Source organism: Pantherophis guttatus, chromosome 7 (genome assembly GCF_059756535.1).
Source record: "Pantherophis guttatus breed Tessera chromosome 7, ASM5975653v1, whole genome shotgun sequence".
In the NCBI taxonomy this organism is placed as follows: Eukaryota; Metazoa; Chordata; class Lepidosauria; order Squamata; family Colubridae; genus Pantherophis; species Pantherophis guttatus.
Genome location: NC_142069.1, coordinates 85,100,794 through 85,114,881, shown reverse-complemented (window position 1 = coordinate 85,114,881; position 14,088 = coordinate 85,100,794). Strand labels below are relative to the sequence as shown.

Genomic DNA, 14,088 nt, shown 5'->3' with positions numbered 1-14,088 from the left:
CACAAGTCGGGCATATTTAACTACAAGTCCCAGAATGTCATTCGTACTCTGAGGTTTGTTTGTTTTTTTTTTCCCCCTCACTCTCTCTCTCTAATGGCTGGGGAAGGAGGATGGAACGTTTCGTCACCCAATCGGAAAGGGTGTGGGATCAGGAAAAAAAAAAGGGGCGGAGAATGTTTGGTCTCCTTGGAAACGGGGCGAGTCGGTTGCTAGGCAACCGTTCCTGGGAAAGAAAAGAGTAACGCGAATTGTAGTCACGCCGGTAAGATTAAACTGGGTTATGATGATCCCACATTGTGTGAAGGGGAGGTTTTGTACTCCGGGGGGGGGGGGGGGAGAGATATAAACTTCAGGAATAGAGCTTCTTTCAAGAAATCCCCACTCCTGTTTATGCCTTTGCTAGGTCATGTTTTTATTGGTGGATGGGAGACCACCAGGAAATCCCAGGGATGTCAGTTTGACTGGGCAAACGTTGCCCCCAAAAAAGGCAACGGGAAAAATTCACTTACCATGGTTGCCAATAAAAACTGCATTGATGTATTGACAAAGTCGAGGAAATCCAATGTTTTGCTTGCTACCCATGGGAATAAATAAAATAAGGTATTCGAAGTTACGACGGCACTGAAAAAAAGTGACTAATGACCATTTTTCACACTTATGACCATTGCAGCATCACATGATTTACATTTAGATGCTTGGCAACTGACTCATAGTTATGACGGTTGCAGTGTTCCGGGCTTATGTCATTCCCCCTTTTATGACTATCTGATAAGCAAAGTCCATGGGAAAGCCAGATTCACTTAACAACCGTGTAACTCATTTAAGAACTGCAGTGATTCGCTTAATGACTGTTGAGTGAAAAGTTGTAAAGAAAAACGGGACAAAACTCTCTTAAACAAATTTCTCATTTAGCAACAGAAATTCTGGGCTCAATTTTGGTCGTAAGTCCAGGACTACCTGTATAGGTGGCTGTTATATCAAACAGATATAGAAGCATGATGTGTGAAGCAGGCCAATGAACAGTGGGCAAATGTATCATTTGTTGTGTCAATTGTTTGTGCAGCTCCTATAATTTTTGCAACATTGTTTAGTGTTTCTTCTGATCTGAAGAAAGTTAATGATGGGTATTCGAGCTATCCATCTAATGCTGGAAATAAATTGAAATATGGAATAGCAAGTGCTAGGAAGTGAATGATAAAGGCAAGATTTGCCAAGATTTGACTCTTTGTTTAAGTCAAGGTACATATTAATACAACTTCATGCTCTAGTATGTGTAGAGGAATACAAAAAGATTTATTAAAAAAATCTTCCTTTTTTTGAGGCACTTACAGATTTTTGGGGATTGCGTCAAGATTAAATTTATGTATAAAATGGAATAACCTGTATTGTATAACTACTTTTAATGTTTTGTCTATGAAAAAAATAGCTAAGAAAGGAAGCCTTGAAAAATTGCATAATTGGATATGATTGATAGTACAGGTAGTCCTCGAGTTATGACCACAATTGAGCCCAACATTGATGTTGCTAAGTGAAACATTTGTTAAGTGAGTTTTGACCCATTTTACGACTTTTCTTGCCACAGTTGTTAAGTGAATCACTGCATCTGTTAAGTTGGTAATATGGTTGTTAAGAGAATCTGGCTTCCCCGTTGACTTTGCTTGTCAGAAGTTCGTAAAAGCGGATCACGTGACCCCAGGACACTGCAACCGTCACAAATATGAACCAATTGTCAAGCATCTGAATTTTGACCCTGTGACCATGAGGATGCTGCCAACGGTCGTAAATGTGAAAAAATGGTCGTAACTCACGTTTTTCAGTGCCGTTGTACCTTTGAACGGTCACTAAAAGAACTGTCGTACATCAAGGACTACCTGTATTAGGTGCTCTTTATCTGAAGGATCTTCATCTTTGCTGGCTTTCGGAAATACATTTTAAGCAGTAGGACTGTAGGAGATAACCAGGCTGAGCCTGAGGGAGGGGTCAAACGCATCATCAGTCTTGAGTCTCTTCGCACCCACAAAAAATCTAAGTTCAACCCACCTTGAATTGCATTGACTCTTCTCTACCACCCATTTGCTTTGACTGTTAGTAGCTCAGATTCTTATAGAGAGCATAACCCTGCAATGAACCTTTATTTTCCTTTGAACCGCCTGGTCTTCTGATTTTCCTGCACTTGACAAGGACTTCACCAAGGATCTGGTTTCAGAGGTTGTTGGGAGTGTGCAACCTTTAGAAACACCTTGAACTAAGGAGATATGAGACTACATCAGTGTGCAAGGCATGTGGGCAGCTGTGTTCTTGAGAAAGATACAGCTGTTTTAAGATGTTTCCAATAGAGGCTGTCTGCTCATCCATGGATGACCTTATCATCCATTTGAACCAGTGGTGGGTTCCTCCCGGTTTGGCCCAGTTCTCCCGAGCCGGTAGCGGTGACGATATTTATTTATTGTTTATTGTTTATTTATTGGTTTGATTTATATGCCGCCCTTCTCCGGAGACTCAGGGCGGCTTGCAATGCGTTAAGCAATAGCCTTCATCCTTTTGTATATACCTGCTTAATAGGGCTTTTGGCACCCCCAAGCGGTGTTCTTTTTATACAAAGTCAGCTTATTGTCCCCACAATCTGGGTCCTCATTTTACCTACCTCGGAAGGATGGAAGGCTGAGTCAACCTTGAGCCTGGTGAGATTTGAACTTGCAGTAATTGCAGGCAGCTGGCAGCTAAGTGCTACTTAACAGCACTTTAGTCCGCTGCACCACCAAGGCTCTATATGATGTCACTGAACCGGTTCTGGCCCCCCCGCACCCCCGCACCTCCCTACGCCCCCCCACGCTCCGCGTTATTCTTACCTTTTATTTGGCCCCACCCCCAATCTATTGCTGCCTCCTGAGTCCCAGCTGATGGCTAGAGGGAAAAAAACTGTTTAAACTCTTGCCCTAGGGCTTCAAAGGGTCGCCCTACAGCTGATCAGTGTTAAAAGAAAACAAATGGGTAGACCAGTGCCTGCAAAAATACATGAGTAGACCGGTGCCTGCAAAAATACATGAGTAGACCGGTGCCTGCAAAAATAAATGGGTAGACCGGTGCCTGCAAAAAATACATGAGTAGACCAGTGCCTGCCAAAATAAATGAGTAGACCGGTGCCTGCAAAAATAAATGGGTAGACCAGTGCCTGCAAAAAATACATGAGTAGACCAGTGCCTGCCAAAATAAATGAGTAGACCAGTGCCTGCAAAAAAGAAATGGGTAGACTGGTACAGCTCTGCAAGCAGTTAAAAGCCTGGTAGACCAGTACCTCTGCTAAATCCTAAAGAATGGTCACATGACCATCAAGCCACGCCCAGAAAATAAGCCACGCCCACAGAATCGGTCGTAAAAATTTTTAGAACCCACCCCTGATTTGAACCCACAGCCCTAATTGCTTTCTGCAGTAATATATCAGTTCAAATGCATCTCTTAGCTAGTGTTTCGTACAATGCGAACTTATCCGTTTACTTTTTAATTTTGCAATGGCTTGTTTTCAAATATATATTACAAATTAAAAGACGCTTCCTCCTGGGGCGGAAAGCTATGGCAAATCTAGACAGCATACTAAAAAGCAGAGACATCACCCTACCAACAAAAGTGTGTACGGTCAAGGCTACGGTTTTCCCAGTTGCAATGTATGGCTGTGGAAGTTGGACCATAAGGAAGGCTGAGAGCCAAAGAATGGAGGCCTTTGAACTCTGGTGCTGGAGAAGACTCCTGAGAGTCCCTTGGACTGCAAGGCAATCAAACCGGTCAGTCCTAGAGGAGATCAACCCTGACTGCTCTTTAGAAGGCCAGATCCTGAAGAGGAAACTCGAATACTTTGGCCACCTAATGAGAAGGAAGGACTCACTGGAGGAAGAGCCTAATGCTGGGAACGACTGAGGGCAAAAGAAGAAGGGGACGACAGAGAACGAGGTGACTGGATGGAGTCACTGAAGCAGTTGGCATGAACTTAAATGGACTTCAGGGGATGGTAGAGGACAGAAAGGCCTGGAGGAACGTTGTCCATGGGGTTGCGATGGGTCAGACACGACTTCGCAACTAACAACAAATATTTGTAGGGCCCTATAATTCACTTTTATACCATCAGATGGCAGCAGTTACCTACCCAATACATTGCAATTACATTTTGATTGGTTAATTTTGTGACAGGGATGGGAAATTCATTTGCTTTGCTTTTGATATAATGACCGCTTCCTGAAACAGTACAATTATCCTTTTAAAAAAATTGCAGTAAGCAGTTTTAGCTCGTGCAGATATTTAACAGTGCAGGTATTGCAGGAAATTGAATGCATATTTTAAAAAATTAAGTGTGTGTGTGAATCTTCCGTTAAAATGCTTAATATTTGCTTAGAAAAAATGGGACGGAGCAAACATTTATTTGCCCAAAAACATTACACATGTTGAAGCATAGTGTAGCTCTGTAAATATTTGCACTTATGTACAAAACCAACTTGCAGCATTGTTTTGGAAAAATATATGTTGAATTTGATGCAAACAAGGTACAGACACAGGATATCTAGTTAAATCACGAGTTGCTTAATTATGGTTTGTTGCATAGCTGACACTTCTTTAGTAGAATTGGCTTCGGATTTTGTGACAACCATGGAAGTGCTACACATTGTCACATTGACCAACACATTGAGCAAAATAGACCACAATTTGCTTTTGTCTTGAGCCAAGACAGGGGTAGCTGGAATAAGAGGTGGGTTGCTACCGGTTCGCCCCAGTTCGGAGTAGGGGGTGGCGGGAGGCTCCTCCCACCTGCCTAGACATCATAAAAAATGCTCTGCGCCAGTGGTGGGTTTCAAATTTTTTTACTAACGGTTCTGTGGGTGTGGTTGGTGGGCGTGGCTTGGTGGGCGTGGCAGGGGAAGGAAACTGTAAAATCTCCATTCCCACCCCACTCCAGGGGAAGGATTCTGCAAAATCCCCATTTCCTCCCGATTGGCTGGGACTTGGGAGGCAGAGAATAGATGGGGCGGGGCCAGTCAGAATTTTTACTACTCGTTTCCGAACTACTCAAAATTTCCGTCACCGGTTCTCCAGAACTGGTCAGAACCTGCTGAAACCCACCTCTGCTCTGTGTACTCCCAATAGCGAACTGGTAGCGCCGGGATTTGAATCTCATTACTGCATTGAGCCATCATGCCACCTGTTTTTACAGTTAACATTTTATTATTATTTAAACTTGTTTTGTTATTGTTAGCCAGCCAGGATTGTTAGATGAGTAGCCATATATACGTTTTCTAAACAAAAAAAATATAATCTTTATGGTTGCCAAAAAACAAACAAACCAGGAATTCATCCTCATTATTCTTCTGGAGGCAAGTTGTTTGTGTGGCCCACTTCCCAGTGCAATTCCTGAGAAGGCATAAAATAAAAAATAATCTTAAAATATACATTTCTTTGAACTTTTGTTTTACAGCTGCAGTTTGCTTGGTAAACACATTCATTTGCTGTCATGAGACGAGTTCTTCATGAAAAAAAGAATAGCCAGATGAGATGGGTCCTGCATAAACTTGTAGACATAACAAATAGGAGTAGGACAGAAATAGCATATTTATTGAAAAAATCTTGGGATAATACAGTGATGTAGATGGCCATTAACAAGGAATGATCCTAACCATCTGCCTATTCTAGTTCTAGGCTGCATAAACAGAGGGATAGAATCAAGATCTCGTGAAGTGTTAATACCACTTTATAATGCCACACTTGGAATACGGCATCCAGTTTTGGTTGCCACGATGTAAAAAAAGATGTGGAGACTCTAGAAAGAGTGCAGAGAAGAGCAACAAAGATGATTAGGGGATTAGAGGCTAAAACATATGAAGAACGGTTGCAGGAACTGGGTATGTCTAGTTTAATGAAAATAAGGCCTAGGGGAGACATGATAGCAGTCTTCCAATATCTCAGGGGTTGACACAAAGAAGAGGATGTCAAGCTATGCTCCAAAGCCCCTGAAGGCAGGAGAAGAAGCAATGGGTGGAAACTAATCAAGGAGAGAAGCAACCTTGAACTAAGGAGAAATTTCCTGACAGTGAGAACAATTAATCAGTGGAACAACTTGTCTCCAGAAGTTGGGAATGTTCCAACACTGGAAGTTTTTAAGAAGATGTTGGATAACCATTTGTCAGAAGTGGTGTAGGGTTTCCTGCCTAAGCAGGGGGTTGGACTAGAAGACCTCCAAGGTCCCTTCCAACTCTGTTATTCTATTCTGTTCTTCTCAAACTGGAATTTTCTTGGTTTTTTTCCCCCCTCATATGGATAACTGCAGTTCTTACACAATTCTTTGGAAGCGTGTTTTCAGAATAGAAACATTACTTAGGAACTATCAACATCTGCATTCCTGAACTGCAAAGTTTAGACTCCAGCGTTTTTTTCCGTGTCAGACTAACCTGGGAGGGAATTTAGAATTCATCTTTAAATTCCGGGGCGGAAGCGGGGGAGAGCAGTTTTAATTGTTCAATGCTTGGAAATTAATATTCTTTTCCAACCAGTCAAAGAGCGATGGAACCGCTGGCTTTTTACTGAGTTTCTAAACATAAATTTTGAAAAATATGCATGTTTAACATATGTATGTATAGGTATAGGTATCTTTTCAATTCAGAATAGAGCTGAAAGGGATCTCGGAGGTCTTCTAGTCCAACCCCCTTCTCAAGCAGAAGACCCTACACCTTTTCAGACAAGTGGCTGTCCAGTCTCTTCTTTAAAAATTCCAGTTATGAAGCACCCAAAACTTCTGAATTTCCTCTGGTTGATTGTCCTCACTGTTAGGAAGTTTCTCCATAGTTGTAGGTTGCTTCTCTCGTTGATTAGTTTCCATCCATAGTTTCTTGTCTGGCCTTCAGGCGCTTTGGAAAATAAGTTGACCTCTATCTTTTTTTTTATTTTTTTTAATTGTTTATATTTATATATCACCCTTCTCCCGAAGGACTCGGGGCGGTGAACAGTCAACAGATAAAACACAAGAAATACAAAATTTAAAAACAGTATTAAAATCTAATTAAATTAATTTGGCCCACAATTAAAAACACCCCTGTATTAAGACCCATAATTAAACAATTTAAAAATTAAAACCATTTAAAAGAGTTAGGCCAGCCCAGCTTGCTGGAATAAAAACGTCTTTAGGGAACGGCGAAAGGTGCAAAGATCCGGGATCCGCCGTATCTCTGGGGGCAGCTCATTCCAGAGGGTAGGTGCCCCCACAGAGAAGGCTCTCCCCCTGGGTGTCACCAGTCGACATTGTTTGACCGATGGCACCCTGAGGAGCCCCTCTCTGTGGGAGCGTACTGGTCGGTGGGAGGCTATCGGTGGCAGAAGGCGGTCTCGTAAATACCCGGGTCCTAAGCCATGGAGCGCTCTAAAGGTGGTAACCAATAGATGTTATCTTCTTTATGGCAGCCCTTCAAATACTGGAATACTGCTATCATGTTACCCCAATTCTTCTTTTCTCTGTATCTATTATCTATAATAATTTATTGGATCATTATGTTTGAATATGAATTGTTTTTATTATGCAATGCCATCAAATCAAGGGTACGCTACCATTAAAAAAGAAAAGTACTTACGTAGTTTTCTATTATCAGCAAATGTATTGTTTTAAGGTAAAGGTAAAAATTCCCCTCGCACATATGTGCTAGTCATTCCCGACTCTAGGGGGCGGTGCTCATCTCCGTTTCAAAGCCGAAGAGCCAGCGCTGTCCAAAGACCTCTCCGTGGTCATGTGGCCGGTATGACTCAACGCCAAAGGCGCACGGGACGCTGTTACCTTCCCACCAAAGGTGGTCCCTATTTTTCTACTTGCATTTTTTACGTGCTTTCGAACTGCTAGGTTGGCAGAAGCTGGGACAAGTAACGGGAGCTCACCCCATGACGCAGCACTAGGGATTCGAACCGCTGAACTGCCGACCTTTCGATTGACAAGCTCAGCATCTTAACCACTGAGCCACCGCATCCCATATTGTTTTAGTGTGCAATAAATAAAATCCAGACAGGATTTTAGTGTGTTTATAAGGGCGTGACGATCAGTTACCCCTTTACTTCAATACGGAGCAATTTAGATTTTAACAATGTTTTATGTAAAAAAATAACCCAAAGTCGATGCATAATTTCATTTCTTATCCTCCCATTTTACCCTTGAAGTGAGTCTAGAAAAACTGCCACAGGGGTCCTCAAACTTGGCAGCTTTAAGATTTGTGGACTTCAACTCCCAGAATTCTCCAGCCAGCATAGCTTAAAGTCTTAAAGCTGCCAAGTTTGAAGACCCCTGTTTTAAGGCATAATTTTTAAATTTCTCGTTGGAACATGTGTAATATTACTACAAGTAGTCCTTGAGTTACAACCATCTGTTTACCCAAAGGTGCTTTTTTCAAGAGGCAACTGGGCTTTCTGGGTTTTCTTTGAAAACATTTCACTTCTCATCCAAGAAGCTTCTTCAGTTCTGACTGGATGGTGGGGAAATGGAAGGATTTATATCCCTTGCAGACAGCTGGTCATTTGCATCCTTTTTGGAGAGTCGTTGAGGCCACTTGGAGGTGACCCTGAGGACACAGATAAACCTCCAAGTGGCCTCAACGACTCTCCAAAAAGGATGCAAATGACCAGCTGTCTGCAAGGGATATAAATCCTTCCATTTCCCCACCATCCAGTCAGAACTGAAGAAGCTTCTTGGATGAGAAGTGAAATGTCTTCAAGGAAAAACAAAGGAAGTCCAGCTGCCTCTTGAAAAAGCACCTTTGGGACAATGATGACCTGGATGACTGAGAATCTCCATAGACAACCATTCATTTAGGAACTATTTCAAGTTACAACGGTGCTGAAAAAGGTGACTTACTTATGACCTTTGCCGCATCCCCACGGTTACATGATCCAACTTCAGTTGCTTGGCAACGGGTTCATATTTATGACCATTGCCCTATCCTGGGGGGGGTTTATGTGATCACGGTTTGTTACCTTCCCAGGCCAGCTTCCGTCAAGGAAACTCAACGGTGGGGGGAGCCAGATTCATTTAACGACCACCGCACGATTCACTTAACAACTGCAGTGATTGGCTTCACCATTGCGACAAAACAAAAAAAAGGTGGTAAAACGGGGGCCCAATGGACTTAACCACGGTCTTGCTTAAGCGATGGAAATTTTGGGCGCTCATTTGTGGTCATACGTTGAGGACTGCTTTGAAGCCCTAGTCAGTTGGGATCGGGGTGGGGTTCAAAAATTTTAGCAAGGGGTTCTTGGCCGGGGTTGCTGGGTGGGTGTGGCCAGGGTAGGCGTGGCCTAGATGGCCTCTTGTACCATGATTGGGGGCTGCGTTTTTGCCCTTCCTGGGCTCCGGAGGCTTTCATTGAGCCTCTGGGAGAGCAAAAATGGCCTCCCCAGGCTCCAGAGGCCCTCCCATTTCTGGCCTTCCCGAACTTCCGGTAGGCCTGTTTTTCACCCTCTCCGAGCCTCCGCGCGCATCCTGCACTTATCTGCATCCAAAACGGGCTGCTTGGGGACTCCTGGGAGGGAAGGGGCGGGGTGGGGTGGGCAGAGCCAGCCAGGAATGGGATTTGGGGGTTCTCTGAACTGCACAGAATCTTTGCTAGAGGTTCTCCCTGATGTGGAATGAAAGGACCAAGCAACATTCCTGGGTCAGCCAGAGACAGTTTTATTGCGCAAGGTTCAGAGCCAGATTTGTACCTGAAGCTTTGAACAACCCAAGAGCTGTGATATCTCTGTTTTTATACATTTCTAAGACAAAGGATTCAGTGAGATCATACATTTTCCATATATGGTTACATACATCCGATTTTCCCTATATGGTTATATACATTTGATAATATGTTCATCTAATTACTTAAACCATTAATTTTAGTTTATAAGATTATCTTAGCCACACAACTTTTTCTTAAGTGCTCAGAGTTGCTAATGGGAGATTTACTACTGTCCTTGGGTAATAAGAGGTAATATGTGACTCTTTGTTTCTGGTGGCTGTTTTGTGTATCTGACAGTGGGGGCCATTCAGATGTCTTCCATCTGGCTGTCCTTCCGTGACGGCTAGGCCTCATCAGAAGATTTATTACCCTTAATGGGGTTTAACTGTTTGTTAATGTAATCTCCAAGCAAGCACTTTCCTCTCTTATAATAATGTGAATAGGGAGGGTCTCTCAGAATTCATGTATCTAAGCACGTCTTCCCCTTATAATAATGTGAATAGAGAGGGTCCTTTAGAGCTCATATATCTGACTCTGTATTATTCCTTTCTTTTATCCACATTATCCCAAACCCCTGCGAACCCCCAGCAGCCCCACCCTTGGTTGGGACCCTATTATGTGGAGATTGGGTCTCCTTGTTGTGAGATTAGCATTAGAGGCTTAATTTTGAGCTTTCCTGCTTATATCGGACATGGAGTTAGAGACCTTCCCGTATTTCTCTTGGCGTATAACTGAACCCAGATTCCGCCGGGATTGTTTTGTCCGCGAGGCTGTCCAATTTTAAAAACGGCTTGCTTTGATTTTATCAGTGCTTTTATTGCTCTCATGGAATTGGTAGAATATTATTCTTTGTGTTTTTCTGTTTTTCGAATAGGCTGCCTTGGGAAGAGGTTACCCTTTCAGATAGCTCAGAAATGTTTAAAGTAAACACGGTTTTGAGATTTTGTCTGCCTTAGGAAAACAGCTGGATGTTCATATATCCATACAATCGTTTTATAGAGCGCTGTAAGCTGTATTGAACCTCATCATGCCAAATGCAATCAAGAGTTACGGTACATTTTAGAATTATTTTCCTTCCCGGCTGGCAGGATATTATTTACTTACTGGGTTTTTACAGCATTGGCTTCCACAATGTTTACTTCGGTTCCATTGTTATAAATGTCATAGCAATGCATATAAAATTCCTGTGTGGTTCTTGCTCCTCTGTTGGGGCTCTTCTTTGGCTTGACATTCAGCAATAGTAGTAACTCCAGAAGCCCACCCACCTCCCAATCCAGAATCACTGTAGAAGAAAGAGTGCCAAGTAGTTTATGTACGAATAGTAACTTGGTCTTGCAGGGATTCAACTGAGACTGTACCTTCCTATCCAGATCAGATTCAGGGCTCACAGGATATTTGTACCGCTTTATATATTAATACAGGATATTAGTACCGCTTTATAAACTTTGGGAAAAATGCAAAGAAGGGCAACTAAGACGATTAAAGGCCTGTTCTGCCCCAGCTACGGATCCCAAAGAACACAGCACGCACAAAGATTGTAGAAAACTTAATTTACTAAAATAACTGAGTCTTTTTCAAAACAAAGGCTGTTAATGAACTTTCTTAGCAGCCTACAAGAAACCAAAGATGAAGTAATCACAATCTTACTAAGGTTGGCAGAAGCAATTTGCCGAGAATCCAGACGCGAAGGAGAGTGAACTAAAGTTGTTCCCTACAACTTGCTTCAGTTGGCGTTCCTCCTTAAATAGGCTAAAGGGGTGGCCAATTAGCCCCAAGCCTTACTCTCCTGCTTGAGGAGCCACTCCTGCCTTTTGGCAGCTCTGCGCGCCCGTGCATCGAGAAGAGGCTCCTCCTCTTCGTCCTCTTCACTTAAAGGAGCTTCTGGAGGTTCTGAAGGCCCTGGCTGAATCCCTGCCTCTGGCACCACATCTTCTCCAGCGTCCTCGTTGTCCGACTTGGGTGCCAGCTGCACAGGCTGCTGGTGCAGCACCACACCAGCCTCCTCGCTGTCTGAATCAGCTACAATCCGCACAGGCCACTGATGGGCCAAAACAAGCCCTTGAGACAAAAACATATGAAGAACGGTTGTAGGAATTGGGTATGGCTAGTCTAGAGAAAAAAAGGACTAGGGGGGACATGATCGCAGTATTCCAGTATTTGAGGGGCTGCCACAAAGAAAGGGGTGTGTGTGCCAATTTATTTCCCAAAGCACCAGACAAGAAATGATGGAAACTAACTGAAGAAAGAAGCAAATTAAGGAGAAACTTCCTAACAGTGAGAACAATGTACCAGTGGAACGTCTTGCCTTCAGAAGTTGTGGGTGTTTCATCACTAGAGGTTTTTAAGAAGAGACTAGACAGCTACTTGTCTGAAATGGTATAGGGTTGGACTAGAAGACCTCCAAGGTTCCTTCCAGCTCTATTCTCATTGATTGATGTTTATGATATCACCATCCCAACTGAGGCTGGACAAATATACCTGGATATAATAAACATATGTATCTCCAAATATCTGCGCAATACTAATATTAATAGAGCAGGACTAGGGGTGACACAATAACGGTATTCCAACATTTGAGGGGCCGTCACAAAGAAGAGGGGGTCAACTTATTCTCCAAAACATCTAAGGGCAGGATAGGAAGTAACATATGGAAGCTCATGAAAGGGAACTTCAGCCTAGAACTAAGGAGAACTTTGCTGGCAGTGAGAACAATTAACCAGTGGAACGACTTGCCTTTAGAAGTTGTGAGTACTGCATCACTGGAGGTTTTTAAGAAGAGGTTGGGCAATCATTTATCCAGAATGATATAGGGCCGTGATGGCGAACCTATGGCACGGATGCCACAGGTGGCACACGGAGCCATAACAGTGGGCACGGGAGCGTTGCCGTAGCTCAGCTTCAGCACGCATGTGTGCGCCGGCCAGCTGATTTTTGCGCCTTTTGGTCCCACCAGAAGTTGGGAAATGGGCTGTTTTCGCCCTCTGGAGGGCCTCTGGGGGAGCGGGGAAGGCCTCCCCAGGCTCCTAGAAAGCCTCTGGAGTCTGGGGAGGGTGAAAAACGGGCCTACCGGGCCCACCGTGCCATCATGTGCTAGAAGCAAGGAGACATGTGTGCGCACATGCACAAGGGCGAGGCACATTGAATTATGGGTGTGGGCACACACGTGGGCAATCTTCTCAGGCTCCCCCCACTTTTGGCACGCGATGGCAAAGAGATTAGCCATCACTGATATAGAGTCTCCTGCATGAGCAGGGGGTTGGACTAGAACAGGGGTGCCAAACACAAGGTCCGTGGGCCGGATGTGGCCCATTATGTGGTTGGATCCGGCCTGCAGGGCTATCCTGGAAAATGTAAGTGACCAGCCTGCGTCGCTTCGGCCTGTTCTACCCAATTTGGCTCCGGCTCGGTGTACCCAATGTGAAGAGGAAACATCAGGCCAGCTGTTCTGTCCCTGTCCCTGTCCCACACATGCACCCCCACAGATGGCCCGGAATTAATTAAGCCACACGACAAAGTCTTTGAAGATAAAGCTGGCAGCAACCCAGTGGCTAGCTGCCAATTCAGACTTTACTCACACAAAACAAAGATTAGACTGCAAGCATTCTGATAAAGCAGGCAAAGTTTCAGCAATACAAGGATTAGTCCAAATGCAGTCCGACAAGGCAGGCAGAAGTCCAGTAACACAGAGATCATGGATTATTTCTAGTTTTTGCTCGTTACAAACTGAACCGGCCACCACACCCACATTTATACCCTGTGGGGTGTGGTCCAGTGACTCAGCTAATCTCTGGCACGCCTTCCCCTCTGCTGCACATGCTTCTCCCTGTGCCACTGTCGAGGATCCAGCCAGCACTTATCTCCTTCGTCGCTGTCCACCTGTGGCTGCGGGGATGTGCTTGGCTCTGGGCCTATCTCTTGGCCTTCGGTGTCCTCCGGAGGCATTGCCAGAGAGGAGGGTCCTGGAGAGGAAGGCCTTGCCAACTCCTCTCCCTCACTCTCAGAGTCTGCATCTGTCGATAGCCCAGGCTCAGGCAATGGAGCCACAACACCAGCCAGCAATTTGGGGAGTGGTGTTAAGATGGCCACGCCTACCCAGTCGGCCACACTCACCCAGTCTCCACGCCTGGCCTTCAAAGTCAACCACAGCCCTGATGCTGCCCTCAATGAAATTGAGTTTGACACCCCTGGACTAGAAGACCTCCAAGGTCTTTCCAATTCTAAAGGTTATTCTATATATACTTCTGGTGTGCCATTTCCCTTCTTTAGCTACGGCAGTGCATGTAGAGATCAGTTCTGGCTTTTCTAGAGTTAATTGGAAGCCATTGAAAATTTGCAGTGAAAACAAACACTTGCTGGGCATTAT

At 44.2% G+C, this 14,088-nt stretch overlaps 1 protein-coding gene across 2 annotated transcripts in view; it reads left to right on the top strand.

Annotated features, from left to right (window-relative positions):
- Window positions 1–133: 133 nt before the first annotated feature.
- The window catches only part of CCDC146 (coiled-coil domain containing 146), a 113,621-nt gene continuing 99,666 nt past the window's right edge, over window positions 134–14,088 (top strand). For both annotated transcript variants that reach the window (XM_087873332.1, XM_087873330.1), the window contains exon 1: window positions 134–262. The gene's annotated coding sequence lies outside the window, so the exon portion shown is untranslated. The remainder of the gene's footprint in view (window positions 263–14,088) is intronic.